At 47.0% G+C, this 18,622-nt stretch overlaps 1 protein-coding gene across 2 annotated transcripts in view; it reads right to left on the bottom strand.

The window, feature by feature from the left end:
- The window catches only part of LOC119975522 (ephrin type-B receptor 1), a 657,403-nt gene that overhangs the window by 574,933 nt on the left and 63,848 nt on the right, over positions 1-18,622 (bottom strand). The window lies entirely within an intron of this gene.

The raw sequence follows: 18,622 nt of genomic DNA, 5'->3' as shown, positions 1-18,622 counted from the left end.
TTCTGTTGTTTCGGAAACATGTGGAGCACAGCTAAACTCCTTACCCAGGTCACCGTGCTAAAAACTAACTGCCTCCAGCAAAAGTCAGTCACTCACATACATTGCTGTGCGTGTGAAGAGAAGAGACTGTGCAATGACGCTATTTGTGTGGAGCATTGAGTCATGTCTGGGTACTCATAGGGGAAGGTTTGTGCTGGGTGCAGAAAGGGGAGGGGTGACTCTGATGACTGACTTTATACTTCAAACGTCAGCAACTAACAGAATAAAGTCTTCTGTTTCAAACTGCAAATAATTCTCAATGAGGGTGCAGTTAGACATTAAGACATATCCTGTGGGAACTGTTCATCCTGCCTGACTCCATGAATGCTCACTCCGGGTTCAATCCCAGAGTCTGCAGCATTCCCCACTCCAGGTTCAATCCTAGAGTGTCTGCAGCATTCCCCACTCCAGGTTCAATCCCAGTGTTTGCAGCATTCCCCACTCCAGGTTCAATCTCAGCGTGTCTGCAGCATTCCCCACTCCAGGTTCATTCCCAGAGTGTCTGCAGCATTCCCCACTCCAGGTTCAATCCCAGCGTGTCTGCATCATTCCCCACTCTAGGTTTAATCCCAGAGTGTCCCAGAGTGTCTGCAGTATTCTCCACTCAAGGCTTGGGTCACTATCTGTGCAGAGCCAGCACGTTCTCCCCGTGTGTGCGTGGGTTTCCTCCGGGTGCTCCGGTTTCCTCCCACAGTTCAAAGATGTGCAGGTTCGATGGATTGGCTATGCTAAATTATCCTTAGTGTCCAAAATTGCCCTCAGTGTTGGGTGGGGTTACTGGGTTATGGGGAGAGGGTGGAGGTGTTGACCTTGGGTAGCGTGCTCTTTCCAAGAGCCGGTGCACTCGATGGGCCGAATGGCCTCCTTCTACACTGTAAATTCTATGATCTATGATCTATTCCCCACTCCAAGTTGAATCCCAGTGTCTGCAGCATTCCCCACTCCAGGTTGAATCCCAGAGCGTCTGCAGCATTCCCCACTCCAGGTTCAATCCCAGTGTCTGCAGTACCTCCCCCCAACCCCCCCCCCCCCCCCCCCACCCCACCCCCACACACACACATACCACTCGGAGGATGTATTTTCAATATCAGTCCCGTCATTTTAGATATTCGCCCTGAATCGCCTGGTTCTCCTCTTGAAATCTAATTTCAGATTTATCTAATTCTGTGAATGGTGGAAAGCTGAAATAAAAACAGAAAATGCTAGAAAATCTCAGCACTGCTGGCAGCATCTATGCAGAGAGAGAGAGAGACAGAATCATGTTCAATACCACTCTTCTTCATTATCAGCATCTCATGTGTACTGATCCACTTTTGTCAGTACTAATATCCTTTGGACATTGTTCTACTCCGAATCGACCCTTGAGTTTCTAAATCTAAGTCAGAAGCAGCGGAAGCTCCAATTGCACTGCTATGGGCTCACTTATTCTTCCAGCTCCTGCAATGACAAGCCATCACACACTCATATAACACAGTAAGAGGCGTTTTGGTTCTTCGGCCTGTGCAAGCTGTTTGATGGCAGCTTCCCCCTTTTCATTTGGTGGGATTTTCTTGGGATGAACTGGAATTCCTGGAGCACAGCATTTTAAAAAAAAAGAGACTCGCTGTCGAACTTTTCATCTTGCACTCATCAGCACTGATGCAAGAATGCCAAACTTCATAGGAAACAATTTACACTTCATGAGAAAAGGGTGCTGATTCATTGGCCATCAGTCTATTTGGAAAGCATAGTTCGAGGAAATCTCCCCGATTGCTTCCTACTCTCTCTGATTCGCTCCCAAAATTTATCCTGAATCATCACAGCTTGTGGGTTAACCGTTCACATGAAAATTTACCAAATGGCCATTAAAGTTCTGAGGCTTCCCTTATTCCATTTCTGAAGAGGCTGGCCAGACCTAATTTGGAGTATTTTCAGCAATTTTGAGCCCTGCCTCTAAGGGAGGATATGCTGGTTTGGAAAGGGTCCAGAGGAGGTTCACACGAATGATCCCTGGAATGAAGAGCTTGTCGTATGAGGAACGGTTGAGGACTCTGGGTCTGTACTCGTTGGAGTTTAGAAGGATGAGGGGGATATTGAAACTTACAGGATACTAGGAAGCCTGGATAGAGTGGACATAGAGAGGATGTTTCCACTTCTAGGAAAAACTAGAAGCAGAGGACACCATCACAGACTAAAGGGACGACCCTTTAAAACAGAGATGAGGAGGAATTTCTTCAGCCAGAGGGTGGTGAATCTGTGGAACACTTTGCCACAGAAGGTTGTGGAGGATAAATCACTGAGTGAATTTAAGACAGAGATAGATAGGTTCTTGAGTAATAAGGGGATCAGGGGTTATGGGGAGAAGGCAGGAGAATGGGGATGATAAAAATATCAGCCATAATTGAATGGCGGAGCAGACTAGATGGGCCGAGTGGCCTGATTCTGCTCCAATGTCTTATGTCTTGTGGACATCTGTCCCTGGATAGTTGTTTTTGAGCGACAACAAAATCACACACTGTAGAGAACCATGCCAGCCTGTAAGTAGGCTCCACAGTTGCATTAGAATGCATAACAGATGACTCCATATGCGCAAGAAATGGCCATCTTCCATAACAAAGGGGGAAAAAATGACAACAATGAACCTGTCTGGCACTTTTCCCTTATTTACTTCATCTCATTAGTTTTTTCTAGATTTTCTCTATTCAAGAAAGGCTATCCCTCACATAACTTGGAGGAGATAATCTTTAGCAATATTGTCCGTCTCGAGTTCATCATTATTTTCAAGCCATTTGCATCTTATGTTTTCTTTCCTTCACCATTGGTGGCCGCGTTTTGAGCTGCCAGAGCCCTAAGCTCCAGAATTCCTTCCCTAAACCTCTCCGTCTCCCTATCACTCTCTCTGTCTGGAAGATGCTCCTTAAAACCTATGCTTCAGGCCAAACCTTGGGTTACCTGCCCTAGCAACAACCTGGATAGAAACAAGCTTTTCCCAAGAGTGGGGGTGTCAGTTACAAGGGGTCACGGTTTCAAAGTGAGAGGGGGAAAGTTTAAGGGAGATGTGCGTGGAAAGTTTTTTACACAGAGGGTGGTGGGTGCCTGGAACGCTTTACCAGCGGAGGTGGTAGAGGCGGGCACGATAGCATCATTTAAGAAGCATCTAGACAGGTATATGAATGGGTGGGAACAGAGGGAAGTAGACCTTGGAAAATAGGAGATAGGTTTAGATAAAGGATCTGGATCGGCGCAGGCTGGGAGGGCCGAAGGGCCTGTTCCTGTGCTGTAATTTTCTTTGTTCTTTGTACACATCCACATTGTTGCTTTCCCTCCTGTCTTCTTTCATGCCTTCTGTATGATTGCTCAAACTAGCTGTTAAACTGGTTAAGGAAGGTTAGTTAAAGATTACCATTCAGAATGGGGGAAGGGGGAGAATTCAGAGAGAGATAATTGATGAGGAAGATAGAAATGTGGCTGAAATCTTGAAAGTGACCTGTGTTTAGTCTAAAATATCTGAAGACCTGGTGCTCTATGATCATGATAACAAACTACAAGGATCAGGATCTGGAGATGCCGGCATTGGACTGGGGTGAGCACAGTAAGAAGTCTTACAACACCACGTTAAAATCCAACAGGTTTGTTTCAAACACGAGCTTTCAGAGTCCAGCTCCTTCCTCAGGTGAATCCGAGGAAGGAGCTGCGCTCCGAAAGCTCGTGTTTGAAACAAACCTGTTGGACTTTAAACTGGTGTTGTAAGACTTCTTACTGTACAAGGATCAGTGCAGCATCCCCCACTCAGACCCCAGCAAAGAAACAGGTCGTTCAGCCAAACTAATCTATACTAACCCTGAAGCTGAACACAAGCCTCTTCTTTCATTTCTTCCTCTAACTCGAAAAGTCCAGTGATTGATTGAAGCTGACAGGTATAATTCTTCTCCTGCTGGTTTAATGGAAACTGCATTTGGCTGGTACAGCAAATATTGCTCCTTGTGTTTCGAACTACCGGAACACAAAAGCAATCAGAGTCACAGGGTAAATCTACATGTTTTTATTTTGTTTGAATTTTTAAAATTTAAAGTACCAAATCCTTCTCTTCCAATTAAGGGACAATTTTTTTTTTTAATAAACATTTTATTGAGGTATTTTTGGTATAGTAACAACAACAAAATAAACAATATACATGAAACCATAAACATAGTGCCGTTTACCTTTCGTACAGGTCCCACCCTTATTCCCCCCTACTCTAACCTAAATTACCCCCTCCCCCCGCTTAATCCTCTGCTGACGATTAATTTTCCGCAAAAAAATCGCCACCTCTGGACTCAGCGCCACCCTTGTTTTTAACACCTTGGACATGACATCCGCAAACCCCTGCCAAAATCCCCTGAGCTTCGGACATGTCCAAAACATGTGGACATCGTTCGCCCGATGAACAACCTTAAATTGTATCAGGCTGAGCCTGGCACATGTTGTGGACGCATTGACTCTACTTAACTTGTCCGCCCACAGGCCATCCTCTATCTCACCTCCCAGCTCCTCCTCCCACTTATGCTTCAGCTCCTTGGTCTGCATCTCCTCCGATCCCATAAGCTCCTTATAGATGTCCGAGGCGTTCCCCTCCCATACCCACCCTCTGGAAATTACCCGTCCTGAATCCCCCACGGTGGGAGTGGGAAGGTTGGCTTTTCCTCCAACGCCCTCGTACTCGGAAAGCTCCCCTCTATGAACACAATCCCCCATCCTCTCAATCCCCGCTCTCCACCATAACCAGAACCCCCCCATCCATACTCCCCGGGGAAAACTGGTGATTATCACAAATTGGGGCCCAGACCGATGCTCCCACTGCTCCCACATGCTGCCTCCACTGACCCCAAACTCTCAGGTCCGCCACCACCACAGGGCTGGTGGAGTATTATGCCGGCGTAAGCGGCAGAGGCGCAGTTACCAGCGTCCCCAGACTAGTGTCCATAAACACCCATGCCAACACCCCCCCCCCCCCCCCCACCCCTACCCACTTCCTGACCATGGCTGTGTTAGCCACCCAGTAATAGGTAATAGTTGCTAAAATTTGGCAGCGCCCCGACTCCGCTCAAGCATTACCTCCCTTACCCGCAGGGTCTTGCCCGCCCAGACGAAGCCCATGATCACTCTGTTGACCCGCTTAAAAAAGGACCGCAGAATAAAGGTGGGGAGACTCTGAAATACAAAATAGGAATCTCGGGAGGACCGTCATTTTCATCGTTTGCACCCTCCTGGTCAGTGACAACGGAAGCGCATCCCATCTCCGAAAATCATCCTTCATTTGGTCTACTAGCCTGGACAGATTCAATTTATGCAGCCGGTCCCATTCCCGTGCCACTTGAATGCCCAGGTACCTAAAACGTCCCCCTACTAACCTAAACGGTAGCTCTCCCAGCGTGGCTAATCCACCTACCCTGCACATCTCCGGGTTGTGGGGGTGAGACCCAACAAAAACATGTGGAGAATGTGCAAACTCCACACGGACAGTGAACCCGGGGTCGGGATCGAACCCGGGTCGTCAGCGCCATGAGGCAGCAGTGCTAACCACTCCACCAATGTGCCGCCCCAGTCTGTAGGTTTTAGATAGCTATTTTTGTTTCTAATTTCCATCTCTCTTGCTGGGGTAAATCCTCATCCAGTCTCTCCTCCCAGGATAGAGAACCTCTAGTCTCTCCCCCAAGGGCAGTGATTTCCCCAGGTCTTAGAGACTAAGGGATTATGTTTGTGATGCATTTCAAGATCAATCAGTACACACTTAGACACAAGAGGTGATTAACATTGCTACGTTTCTGTATTGCTGTCGCCGTCGAACTAATGGGAAAACATAGATCCTGCGATCTCACAATGCACTGTCTTTCAAAATACGGCACGTCAGACAAAATATATACAATATGTAACATTCTCTACCCTGGAAAGAGAGACTGGAAGATTTCTACCCTGGGAACAACACTTCATATTGACGGATCATGTTATGAAAATAATCTTTATTGTCACAAGTAGGCTTACATTGCAATGAAGTTACTGTGAAAAGTCCCTAGTCGCCACATTCCGGCGAGAATTCAGAATGCCCAAATTACCTAACATCACGTCTTTCGGGACTAGTGGGAGGAAACCGGAGCACCCAAAGGAAACCCACGCAGAACGGGGAGAATGTGCAGACACCGCACAGACAGTGACCCAGCCGGGAATCGAACCTGGGATCCTGGCGCTGTGAAACCACAGTGCTAATCATTGTACTGCCGCACAGCCCCCTGCAGAAATGTCGAGGACCCAGTCGGTATATGACCTGGTCCTGTATGTTCTGACTTTATCTGTTTATTTTGTTTTGGAGTTGCTTGATTCTGGGCTGGTATTTATGCCACCTGGTTTATATTGAACAGGGCATTGAGCTACAAGAGAGAGATCTAACAGCAGGTATCATAATTACTGATCAACAAAACTGTGTTTTGCTGCATTAATATTCTCTCCTGATTCAATCAGATTTCAGCATTATAAAGTAACTCAGAGCCGGAGGCTTGATTGGTGGCTTGCACTGGACTAGTAACACAGCCATGTTTCCTGTGCCAGACTGACATATGTTTGTGACAAGGCGTATTGGCCAGCTTATTGTGCCCAGCTTTCAGGATGCAAAAGCCGATTTCCCTAATTGCCTTGCAATTTAAGTTTACAGGATTTGAAATAAAATTTAAGCCAAGCTTCTCCTCGCCAAAAGTCACACCATCCCATGACTGGAAAAGCAACAAATTTGTCCAGCCCTCCAAATTGTAACAACCATTAACACTTAAAAAGAAAAAAAAGAACCAAGGACACTGGAAAACTGAGCAAGTCTGCCAGCATTTATCAGGTGAAACAAAGTCAGCATTTCCAGTCCACAGACTGAGAGAAGAAATGTCCCAGAGGATAACAAGGAATTGCATGTCAAGATTTAAAATTTTAAGGCTTCTATTAAAATACAAAATAAAAGCAACATTGACTGACTGAGCACTATTCCAAGAGACAGCATCTACTCTGAACGACAGAAAATCATTGAATTATAGAATTTGCAGTGCAGAAGAAGCCCATTCGGCCCATCGAGTCTGCACCAGCCCTTGGAAGAAGCACCCTACTTCAGACCACACTTCCATCCTATCCCCTGTAACCCAGTAACCCCACCTAACCTTTTTTGGACACCAAGAGGCAATTTTGCATGGCCAATCCACCTAACCTGCACATATTTGGACTATGGGAGGAAACCAGAGCACCCAGAGGAAACCCACACAGACACAAGGAGAACGTGCAAACTCCACACAGACAGTCACCTGAGGCTGGAATTGAACTTGGGTCCCTGGAGCTGTGTCACCCATTTAACTTTTAAAACACCTGCAAATCTCCCTCCGCAGTTATACTTTCCCGTGTCCCTTTCATAGACAGTTCAATCTTCAGAACCCAGTCCAAGGTGATTCTGAGCTCCCTTTAGTTTGTGAGACAGGTAATTTCTAATCCTCAAATTTCCTTTTGTGGTGCGAGATCCCTCCCTCCAACCAAAGTTAGGTGAATTTTCCAGCTTCGTTTAAACCTTCATAACCCTAGTCTGTTCAACATGAGCATGATCTCCTACCCACATTCTTACATGGTAAACCATAGAGGCTTGCTGCCTCTGTCTCCCAGCACTTTCTCTCCCTCCACTGGGATTCTTGTGGACTCTAATGGCTTCCCCAAAGACCTGTGTTTGTTTTTCATAAAAAAATTACGTACTTGAAAGAATTTAAATATATTGAACGGGATTTCATCAATGAAAGTATTTGTAGATACAGTGAAGTCTGTGACAGATGCCTAGAATGTTTGGCATTCATCATGGCCCCTGAGATCTGCCCATGGTGGACACCGGGTGAATTGACATGGAGGGTGGAAAGGCAAATCTTTGTGTAGTTTTGGTCATGAGGTGGCACTAAATTGGAATAGGGTTGATACGGGGCCATGGGTATTAATGGTTGTTCATGAGTGTCATAATGTGTGTGAGGCGTCATGGGGTTATTGGAGGGCGAAAGGTTGGCATGGAAGGTATGTGGGGTCATGGAGTACATGAGGCGGGATAAGTTGGCATGGATGGCGCATAGGGAATGTGTCGGGTCTGAGGGGTGAGTGCTCGAGGACTTCATTATTTTGATCATAACTAAAATAAAGTCCTCGAACACTGAGATGTGCCTTTTAAACAATATGCCTCAGCTCTTAGAAATGTGGCTGTCCTTGCAATGTTTCCCAGGAGGCAGACCGGATTCCAGTTAGAACGTATCTCCAACAGCACGCCCCCACGCCACGAGGGACAAAAATCCAACCATTCAGGGAAGTTTCTCTTGAGTCTGGAAATTTCCCAACTCTATGCACCCAACTTGGAGATGAGAATTCTGGCCCAACAGTCTATCAATGGTCAGCACAAATACTTTTCACTGTTTACAGGTGTGAACACCTTGCAGATTCTTATCAGTAAGATAACCTGGGCCTCCCTTTAATCTTTAGCAGTCAAACCAGTCCGGCCTGTTGCCAGCAGAACTCAGAAAAGGTCACACAACCCTCTTCATTTCTCCTTTTTTACCCTAAATTGAAGGGTTAAATTATCCGGTCCCCCAGGCATGTGTTTCTTGGCAGTGCACCATTCTCTGGGTGCTCTGGTTTCCTCCCTGGCTGGGGATTATATCTTCTCATTGTTTGTCAATGAGTTTTCCCCATTGAAGCCACCCAATGCCACTGGGAAACCAATGGACCGGTGTGCACCGTGGGCGAGAACATCGAACCCCAAAGGCTGGAGAATTCTGACCATAATCTTCTGAAATGTTGGGCTGTATTCTCCGATTTTGCAGCTATGTCCGGAGTAAGCAAAGTCATTGGCGCCCCCATACCGATGCTCCACATGGTGGGGGGCTGGACACCGCGCCATGTAAAGCCCCCAGCTTCACCTTCAGATACGGACACAAAGTGGCAAGGTCAATGGCCGCACATGCGCAAGGCGGCAGCGTACGGACCCAACCGGCCAGATAGTGCCCCCCCCTCCCCCGTAACTCCCCTCGCCACCCCTGGCTCACCCCCACCAGTCCCCCCAGCCTCCGACAAAGCCCCCCCCCTGCCAGTGGAAAGGCACCCTCCCCCCCACCCCCACCGTTCTCCACCCCAGGACTGTGGCGGCTGGAGACACAATCCGCAGCCGCCGCGCGAGGTCCCCGATAATTTTGAGCATGGCGACCGCGCTGTCGGGAAGTCAGCCCATCCAGGGCAGAGCATCAGGGAGGGCCTCATTTCAGTGCGGACAATCAGAGAATCACGCCCATTGTAATTGTAACCAATTCAACTGCTGCTCTTCGAGTACCTGTCAAATTGTCCTGGCTACTATTTCACATTGCCACAGTTCACCAGGTTTTTATCCTGCATTTTATATATGGGTGGCACGTTAGCACAGTGGTTAGCACTATTGTTTCACGGCACTAGGGACCTGGGTTTGATTCCTGGCTTGGGCCACTGTCTGTGCGGAGTCTGCACGTTCTTCCCTGTGTCAGCATGGGTTTCCTCCGGATGCTCCGGTTTCCACCCACAGTCCCGAAAAGCATGCTTGTTAGGTGAATTGGACATTCTGAATTCTCCGTCAGTGTACCTGAACAGGTGCCGGAATGTGGCAATTAGGGGATTTTCACAGTAACTTTATTGCAGTGTTCAGACTGCTGGTGACACCAATAAAGATTATTATTATTTTGCATCCAGATTTTATAGTCTTCCAATTATTTTAGCAAGCTCTGCGGGAGCAGGAAGGGGAGTAAGATGATTCGACGCAGAGAATACGCTTGGACAGCTGTTAGTGTCAATTCATCTCCAACCTGTGGGAATTGCAGTGATTTGTTGTGTCAGTATTGGCTGCCTCTGCTCTCCAACCACTCCCCCCCCCCCCCCCCCTCCCCACCCCAACCTTCTCCCTTCTTTGAGATTAAATTCCTCATCTCCTCTTGTTGCTTAATTAGGCAGCCCAGCCAAGAGCGAATGGAACTCACTCAACCAAAATAAATGAGTTGGCGTGACTGGCACCTCTGGGATGTCAAAGTCACAACCTTCTGATGGTGGGGGGGGAGGGGGGGGGGGGGGGGGGGGGGGGGAGTCGAGCCTTTCCACAGCCTGAGTCGTGAAACCATTGGGGACATGTCAATCCCCTCCAACCCTTAACTGTCTGCAGGGGAAACACAGACAGAGGCCCAAATTAAATTAAATATTAATACAATTCAATATTAATGATGGAGCAGCTTAAATTGAGACCAATCTGATGCACAAGAAACAAAGGTTAGTCAGAGCCTGTCATTCGCAAGTCTGATTTTCCTATTGAATCTACAGAACAATGTGAGAGAGAAAGAAAGAGACATAGGCTCCTTAACCTCACATTGCTCCAACAACATTTAACTTCACAAACTGAAGAATATTTCTGCACTTGTGTGCCTGGAAGGCCAGAGTAGCAGGCAGAGGGGAATGGGAGGTTAACAGGTATTTTGTATTCATACCTCTTATCCACATTCTCCTCATTTCTTTGCGATCGCTTTTGATAATTTCCTTCTGCACACCATCATATCCTTCTGAACGAGGAGGATTGTTTGGCCCTCTTTGCTCTGAATCACCCTACACTCCCTACTGCTGTATCGAGTGCTTATCCTAAATGATTCCTTGGCTCACACCACTAACACTCTGCACATTCCAAGTGTTGCACACTCCCCCTGTGAACAACCACTTTCTGATATCAGTACAAAGGATTCCTGCTACTAGCTTGTCCTACTCCTGCGGTTTAATGGACAGCCCCCTTTACAGATAGACTCACCGTGGCTCTCCAGTAACACTCAAACTGTTGATCGGACCCTTGTCTGGCTTTGCACTGCCTCCTGTGTATGAACATTTCTGTCGTCTCAAGGACTTGACAAAGGACTCAAGGGCATTGAGTATAAGAATTGGCAAGTCACGTTGCAGCTGTATAGAACCATAGTTAGGCCACACTTGGAGTAGAGTGTTCAATTCTGGTTGCCACACTACCAGGAGGTGTGGAGGCTTTAGAACGGGTATGGAGGCCATTAGCTATGAGGAAAGGTTGAATAAACTCAGTTTGTCCTCACTAGAACAACGGAGGTTGAGGGTCGACCTGATAGAGGTCTACAAAATTATGAGGGGCATAGACAGAGTGGATAGTCAGAGGCTTTTTCCCAGAGTAGAGGGGTCAATTACCAGGGAGCATAGGTTTAAGATGTGAGGGGCAAGTTTTAGAGGAGACGTACGAGGCAAGTTTTTTTACATAGAGGGTAGTGGGTGCCTGGAACTCGCTGCCGGTGGAAGCAAGACGATAGTGATGTTTAAGGGGCACCTTGACAAATACATAAATAATATGGGAATAGAGGAATACGGACCCAGGAAGTGTGGAACATTTTAGTTTGGATGGGCAGCATGGTCGGCGCAGGCTTGGAGGGCCGAAGGGTCTGTTCCTGTGCTGTACTTTTCTTTGTTCTTTATTCTTTGTATAACTGTTATGGAATATCCAGCACATATTAAATGTATTTAATCTTATTTATGGGATCATGGATAGTGAAGAAGCCTGATTTCAATCTTGAGATGAAGGAAGGTAATTCATACAGCCCACCCACTGACTAAGGTATCCCCTCACTGACATCCTCCTACATCTCCCCACAAAGTTTCAGACATCACGGGCGTGATTCTCCGTCAGCCAACGGCGCAATCGGGAATTGCAATTGGGCGGAGAATCCATTTTGGATGCCAAAATCGTGGATGGCACAGGCTTCACGTCAAATCACAATTCTCTGGTGCCTCATCAGCGGTGTCAATGCATTCCAGAACGCATGTACAGTAAGCGCTATTGGCATATATTAGCGGGGCTGAACCGGTATTCTCCAGGGCCTCTGCGATTCTCCACCTCCACTGGGGGACTTCCCGGCGGCAAGGTCCACTTGCGCTTTTAAAATTTGTGAAACAGGCTGCTGAGGGAGAGAGTGGGTTTGGAAAGTGTCCAGCATCGCCATTGCTTGCTGACAGTTGTGTCACTGGCCGGGGGTCGTCTGTCAGGACCGGGTTTGGCGGGGGAGGGGGGGGGGGGTGCGGGAGAGGAGTAGTAGGTTTGGGTGGCCAGGAGGTGGCCTGTGGGGTCGGGGTGGTTGGGCATGGAACACCATCGCCGCAGCCTGCAAGGCAGTCATGCAGCTGCGCACACCGCTTGGTGTGGGCTTGGGGTCCTAGGCTTGTTCCTCCCAGGTCACTCACCTAGGTGTCAACTGGTGATAGCCAACCCATCATCCATATGGGCGCGCTCCAACACAACCAGTGCCATCTTGTTGGCTGGGATAGTTTGTGTGGGGAGTGATGTTTGTATCTGCGACTGCAGCTTGTCAGCCTCCTGAGTGTCAATTGCGAATTTAGCGAACCCTGCAACGTTTCTTATTGGAAACAATTGTGTTCCACATGACACCGGTGCTAGCCCCTCAACAGTTGCTGAATCAGTCCAGGTACAGTGCCAGTTTTGCTGTCATGGAAGTCCATGAATCCTGTCCTGGTGTCAACACTTAAGTCTCAGGAACGGAGAATCCTGCCTCACACGTTTGGTCTCTGTGGTGCCTTAACCAATCTCCCTCATATGAATCGGATTTCATTTTGAGATTGAGGAAAAACTGCACTCTTTTATTGTTCGATGGGAGTGTCTTCCACCAGGGTGGTTGTAGAGTTTCTACTTTTTCTGTTCCTTGTCTCCATCTATGTCTAAATATTATGTTCTAGGTTCCATTGAATGGATTCCACTAAGCTCCCACTGACGGGCTTTCTTCCTGCAACTGCAGGGAATTCCCACCACACCAAGAGCATCTGAAGATGGCAATTGGTGCGCTTTTTCCTGGGTTTTGCTTCATTGCACTTTTTTATTATCCAACATATTAAATGGCTTCACTCATTCTTTCTGCGGGACACCACTTATCCCATGAGCAACTGTCGTGTTTTGCATCATAAACTCAGTCTGTTGCACCATATGTACTGCCTTTGTGGGAGTTAAGTCTTCCCATATTTGCAAAACAGCTGATAGCATTTAGTCCAAGACCCCAACCACTATACAACCACGTATTGATTCATCTCTGAGAATCCTGTCATTGCAATTCTCCGTGAGTGTGTACAGATCATTTGTAAATTAGTCCATGAATTCGCAAGGATTTTTCCTCCTCTTATTAAACTTTGTTTATTTAATAATCACATTTTTCCAAACACTGAAGTATGAATTAAATGCCTGGAGGACTTCCTCACATGAGTTTGAAGTCTCGTGGATGCACGGTCTCACAATAAAATCTGCCATTGTCCCTCCTGCATAGTGTAAAGTAGTGATCATTCTGGTCTTTATGCAAATCTGAAACTGTTCTCTATCTGGATAATCTCTTCTTCTAATTGTCCCAAAGTTGAACCTGCAATGTTTTGGAATGATTCTGAGAGTTGCAGTGTGGATTGCATGTTTACTCTAAGCTCTGGCTCTATTGCTGCTTCAGTAGTTTGTCTTGTAAATTGTGATCTGTATTCACTGCTGACTGGACGCCTAAATCTGTGTGTCTGTTTGCGCCACTAGCACCTGCTTACATAGAATTACACAGAACATACAGTGCAGAAGGAGACTGCTTTTTTCTTCTTTTTTCAAGAGTTTGTCGATCTTTCAGATCTATAATCTTCTCTTGGAATTTTTCTGGGTCTTCAAGCAATGTTCTTTGTCACCATGTTTCATATGGTGCGCATAAACAGTCAACAGAAACCATCAATTGTCACCATGTTTCGTCTTGAGTTTGGGGTCTGGTTGGCATTTCTTTCGGGTTTGCCAGTTACCCTATGAATGCTCCCATAGACTGTTATTCATATAAACCATTCTTTTCTGTTTACAAACCTCTGTACATCTCAGTACCCTACGCACGTTTGTACTTCTGCTTCCCACCAGATCTGTCTCTAAGCCATGTGACTTTGCATCATTGTTACATCAGTATCAGATGCTCTGATGTTAATTGTGCACTCTAACCCTCTCTGCCTCCCCGAAAATATCTCGGCTCTATAGCCACAGTGCCAGCTATGCTTTTCCCAAAGGGATACAATCATCTCTTATTCTCTTTCTGACTATTTCCTCTGAAAATTATCCCCATAATTACTGATTGTAACTTAATTTCACAGAATGGTGATCACACAATATAATCAACAGGATGCTAAATTCACATTATTTAACTGCGGAGGCATGTTTCATGGAGGATCAGGAAACTCAATATGAGCAACCAGCACTGAAGATAATTAATGATCATCAAAACTGTAGCAAAGATGACAAATATGTGGTGGAAAAACTTTCAAATCTTGAAGTCACACATTTTTCTCGTGTTAAAATGGCATCTCCACCTCTTAAACAATTCTTACTAACAGTATATTCCATTGGTAAAAGCCAATTAACCTTTAAAACCAGAATATTAATTAGTATTCAAAAGACACGCAACAGGGCAATCAGTATTCCAAGAGGTCAACATCTTTTGGCCTGTGAACTGAGGAAAAATTACCACCACTAATGATCATTTCCTTGTTTGACTTTATGGGGGTCTGAGATGTGTCAGCACAAACCGATCAGAGACCTGTCCCCAGGGCCATTCACCAGGGAGAGCAATTGACCATGACGGGAGACGCCCAAACAATCTGGGGCAGCTGCTTGGAAAAGCAGACATTGGTAATAAATGCTGCCTTTGCCAGTGATGCCCATATGAATGTATACATATTTAAAGGATTTATTTGTTCATTTCTTCAGTGTAAATGATTAAGGGTATTTGGCACTTAGTTATTCATTTACTATAGGTTCATCGTTTGCTATATTGGCATCGGGAGGCACCGTCTTGTGTAAGGCAGTGATCCAGACAGAACAGATGGCAAAATATGGACTGATTAGTCAAAACTTCTCAGTCAAATATGCAGTGTAAAGGAGACTCACTGTTCCTCACTCACTGTATGTAACTAAGTGGGACATGAAACCTTGGCACTTCCCTGCATTACTCTCTCTGTAATTGGAGGTTATTCAATGTGCAGCACTTCGCATCCAGCTTCTGCTCTTAAGATCGGAAAGACAAAGAGATTATCGGTGGATAGATGTGATCCTCCACAATCAGGGCTGTGAGAAGCATTGCACATTAAAGGACCTAATTATTCAACACCCGTGGAGTGAATATTGATTTATTTTTGGCCTCCTCTTGTCTAAGGGGAGCAAGCAAAAAAAAATCCTTAAATGATGCCTTGTTATTATTCAGCCCCCTTCTCAAACACACAGAGACATTTCAGCTGGTCGAGTTACGGATGGATAGAAACACAATAACACAAGAAATAGGAGCAGGCTCCGAAAACAGGAGTGTGAATTATTGAGCAATTATAGAGACCCATTAATCTGATTTCAAAAAAAAACTCGAAAAAAATATGAACACTGACAGCAAGATCCAAGAAATACAGTATTGATTTTCCCATGCATGCGTTCTGAGTTAGGTGTCAAAGGGGTGGTTTTTGAAGTACATCAGCATCAGACACAGAGAGGGAACTGATTCAAGTGACAGGTGGGAGGATTTCAAGTCATTTTCCAGCTTGGTAAGTCAGACAAGCTAGGAGAAGGAAAGGAGAGAGAGAAAAAGAATAGAAGTAAATCAAATAATAATAATCTTTATTTGTGTCACAGGTAGGCGGACATTAACACTGCAATGAAGTTACTGTGAAAATTCCCTCGTTGCCACACTCCGGCACCTCTTCAGGAACACTGAGGGAGAATTCAAAATGTCCAATTTACGTAACAAGCATGCCTTTCGGGACTTGTGGCAGCAAGGTACCATGGTGGTTAGCATAAATGCTTCACAGCTCCAGGGTCCCAGGTTCGATTCCCGGCTGGGTCACTGTCTGTGCGGAGTCTACACATCCTCCCCGTGTGTGCGTGGGTTTCCTCCGGGTGCTCCGGTTTCCTCCCACAGTCCAAAGATGTGCGGGTTAGGTGGATTGGCCATGCTAAATTGCCCGTAGTGTCCTAAGAAGTAAGGTTAAGGGTGGGGTTGTTGGGTTACGGGTATAGGGTGGATACGTGGGTTTGAGTAGGGTGATCATTGCTCGGCACAACATCGAGGGCCGAAGGGCCTGTTCTGTGCTGTACTGTTCTATGTTCTATGTTCTAAACTGGAGCACCCAGAGGAAACCCACGCAGACACGGGGAGAACGCGCAGAACCCACACAGACAGTGACCCAAGCCGGGAATAAAGCTCGGGTTCCTGGTGCTGTGATGCAACAGTGCTAAATACTGCGCTACCGTGCCGCCTTTATGAATTACAAACTGGAGCTATTAAGCTGACAACAGTTGAATCTCAAAAGCAAGTTCAGGAGATTTTCTGAGTAATTCTAAACTTGGTCGACCAGTCAACGTCAAGCACAAACAGTATTAATTAGGTGTGTTTAAAAATAAGATTAATTTTAAGAACTAAAAGTCTGAGTCATGTATTTAATGCAAGGGTGGTGAATTGAAAAATAAATTGGTTGGTTTTAGCTCTGACAGTATAAAGGAACAATTGGCAGCCGTGACTCCGTGGGTAGCACTCCTGCCTCTTTGTCGGGCAGAAAACTGAGGGAGTGTTGCACTGTAGGAAGTGCTGTCTCTCAAGTGAAATGTTAAAACCCTACCTGTACACCCGCCCTTCACTGGATGGATGCAAAATATCCTAAGATGCTATGGGAAACAATCCTCTCGAGCCAAGGAGGCAAGAGAGGAAATTGGTAAGGCCTTGACAGAAATCTTCGGATCTTCACTGTCTTCAGGTGATGTCCCGGAGGACTGGAGAATAGCCAATGCTGTTCCTTTATTTAAGAAGGGTAGCAAGGATAATCCCGGGAACTATCCAGGTGAGCCTTACGTCAGTGGTAGAGAAATTACTGGAGAGAATTCTTTGAGACAGGATCTACTCCCATTTGGAAGCAAGGGGTCGTATTAGCGAGAGGCAGCACGGTTTTGTGAAGGGGAGGTTGTTTCTCACTAACTTTATAGAGTTAGGCTACAGCAGGATATAGATCATTTGGAGACTTGGGCGGAGAGATGGCAGATGGAGTTTAATTCGGACAAATGTGAGGTGATGCATTTTGGAAGGTCTAATACAGGTAGGGAATATACAGTGAATGGTAGAACCCTCAAGAGTATTGACAGTCAGACAGATCTTGGTGTACAGGTCCACAGGTCACTGAAAGGGGCAACGCAGTTGGAGAAGGTAGTCAAGAAGGCATACGGCATGCTTGCCTTCATTGGCCGGGGCATTGAATATAAAAATTGGCAAGTCACGTTGCAGCTGTATAGAACCTTAGTTAGGCCACACTTGGAGTATAGTGTTCAATTCTAGTCGCCACACTACCAGAAGGATGTGGAGGCCTTAGAGAGGGTGCAGAAGAGATATATGAGGGGCAACCTGATAGAGGTCTACAAAATTATGAGGGGCATAGACAGAGTGGATAGTCAGAGGCTTTTTCCCAGGGTAGAGGGGTCAATTACTAGGGGACATAAGTTTAAGGTGTGAGGGGCAAAGTTTAGAGGAGATGTACGTGTAGTGGGTGCCTGGGACTCGCTGCCGGAAGTAGGGACGATAGTGGCGTTTAAGGGGCATCTTGATAAATACATGAATAGGATGGGAATAGAGGGATATGGACCCCAGAAGTGTAGAAGATTTTAGTTTAGACGGGCAGCATGGTCGGCGCAGACGTGGAGGGCCAAAGGGCCTGTTCCTGTGCTGTACTTTTCTTTGTTCTTTGTTCAATGTTTATTCATTAACCAACATTACTAAAACTTAAAGGGCGCGATTCTCCCCCCCCCCCCCCCAAAATGGTGTGTCGCGTTTTGCGAAATGCCACTCGGAGAATCGCGTCCCGCGATTCTCCGGCCCGCGTGGGCCGAGCGGCCTGCCGTTCCCGACCTGTTCACGCCGGCGGCAACCACACCTGGTCGCTGCCGGCGTGAACAGCGCGCCAAAGGTGAGTTTGGGGCTTGTGGGGGGGCGGAGAGGGGATTGAGCACCACGGCCGTGTTCGGGAGGGGACTGACCCATGATCGGTGCCCACCAATCGTCAGGCTGGCGTCTCCAAGAGACGCACTCTTTCCCTTCCGCCGCCCCGCAAGATCAAACTGCCACGTCTTGCGGGGCAGCGTAGGGGAAGACGACAACTGCGCATGCGCGGCTGACGTCATTAGGCGCTGCCGGCCGCGTCATTCACGGCGTGCCGGGCCTTGACGCTGGCGTTAAGGCCCGGCAGCCGAGTTCCCCACAACGCCGCTTCTAGCCCCCCCCCCCCCCCCCCCCGGGGGGGGGGGGGGGGGGGGGGGCGGAGAATAGGGGGCGAGGTGCGGCCTCCAACGCCGTTGTGAAACACTCAGGGTTTCACGACGGCGTCGGCCGTTGCAGTGAATTCCGCCCATAGTGTCTGATCATTGTTGTCGGGAACTTGATCTGCATCTTTAGCTGCCATGTCTCCCGACAACAGTGGCGTACTTCAAAATAATTGCTTGGCTGTGAAGCTCGTTGGAAGAATCCTGAGATCA

Source organism: Scyliorhinus canicula, chromosome 13 (assembly GCF_902713615.1).
Source record: "Scyliorhinus canicula chromosome 13, sScyCan1.1, whole genome shotgun sequence".
NCBI classification, from domain to species: Eukaryota; Metazoa; Chordata; class Chondrichthyes; order Carcharhiniformes; family Scyliorhinidae; genus Scyliorhinus; species Scyliorhinus canicula.
Note: the sequence above shows the minus strand (reverse complement) of the source record. Positions and strands in the feature narration are given on the sequence as shown.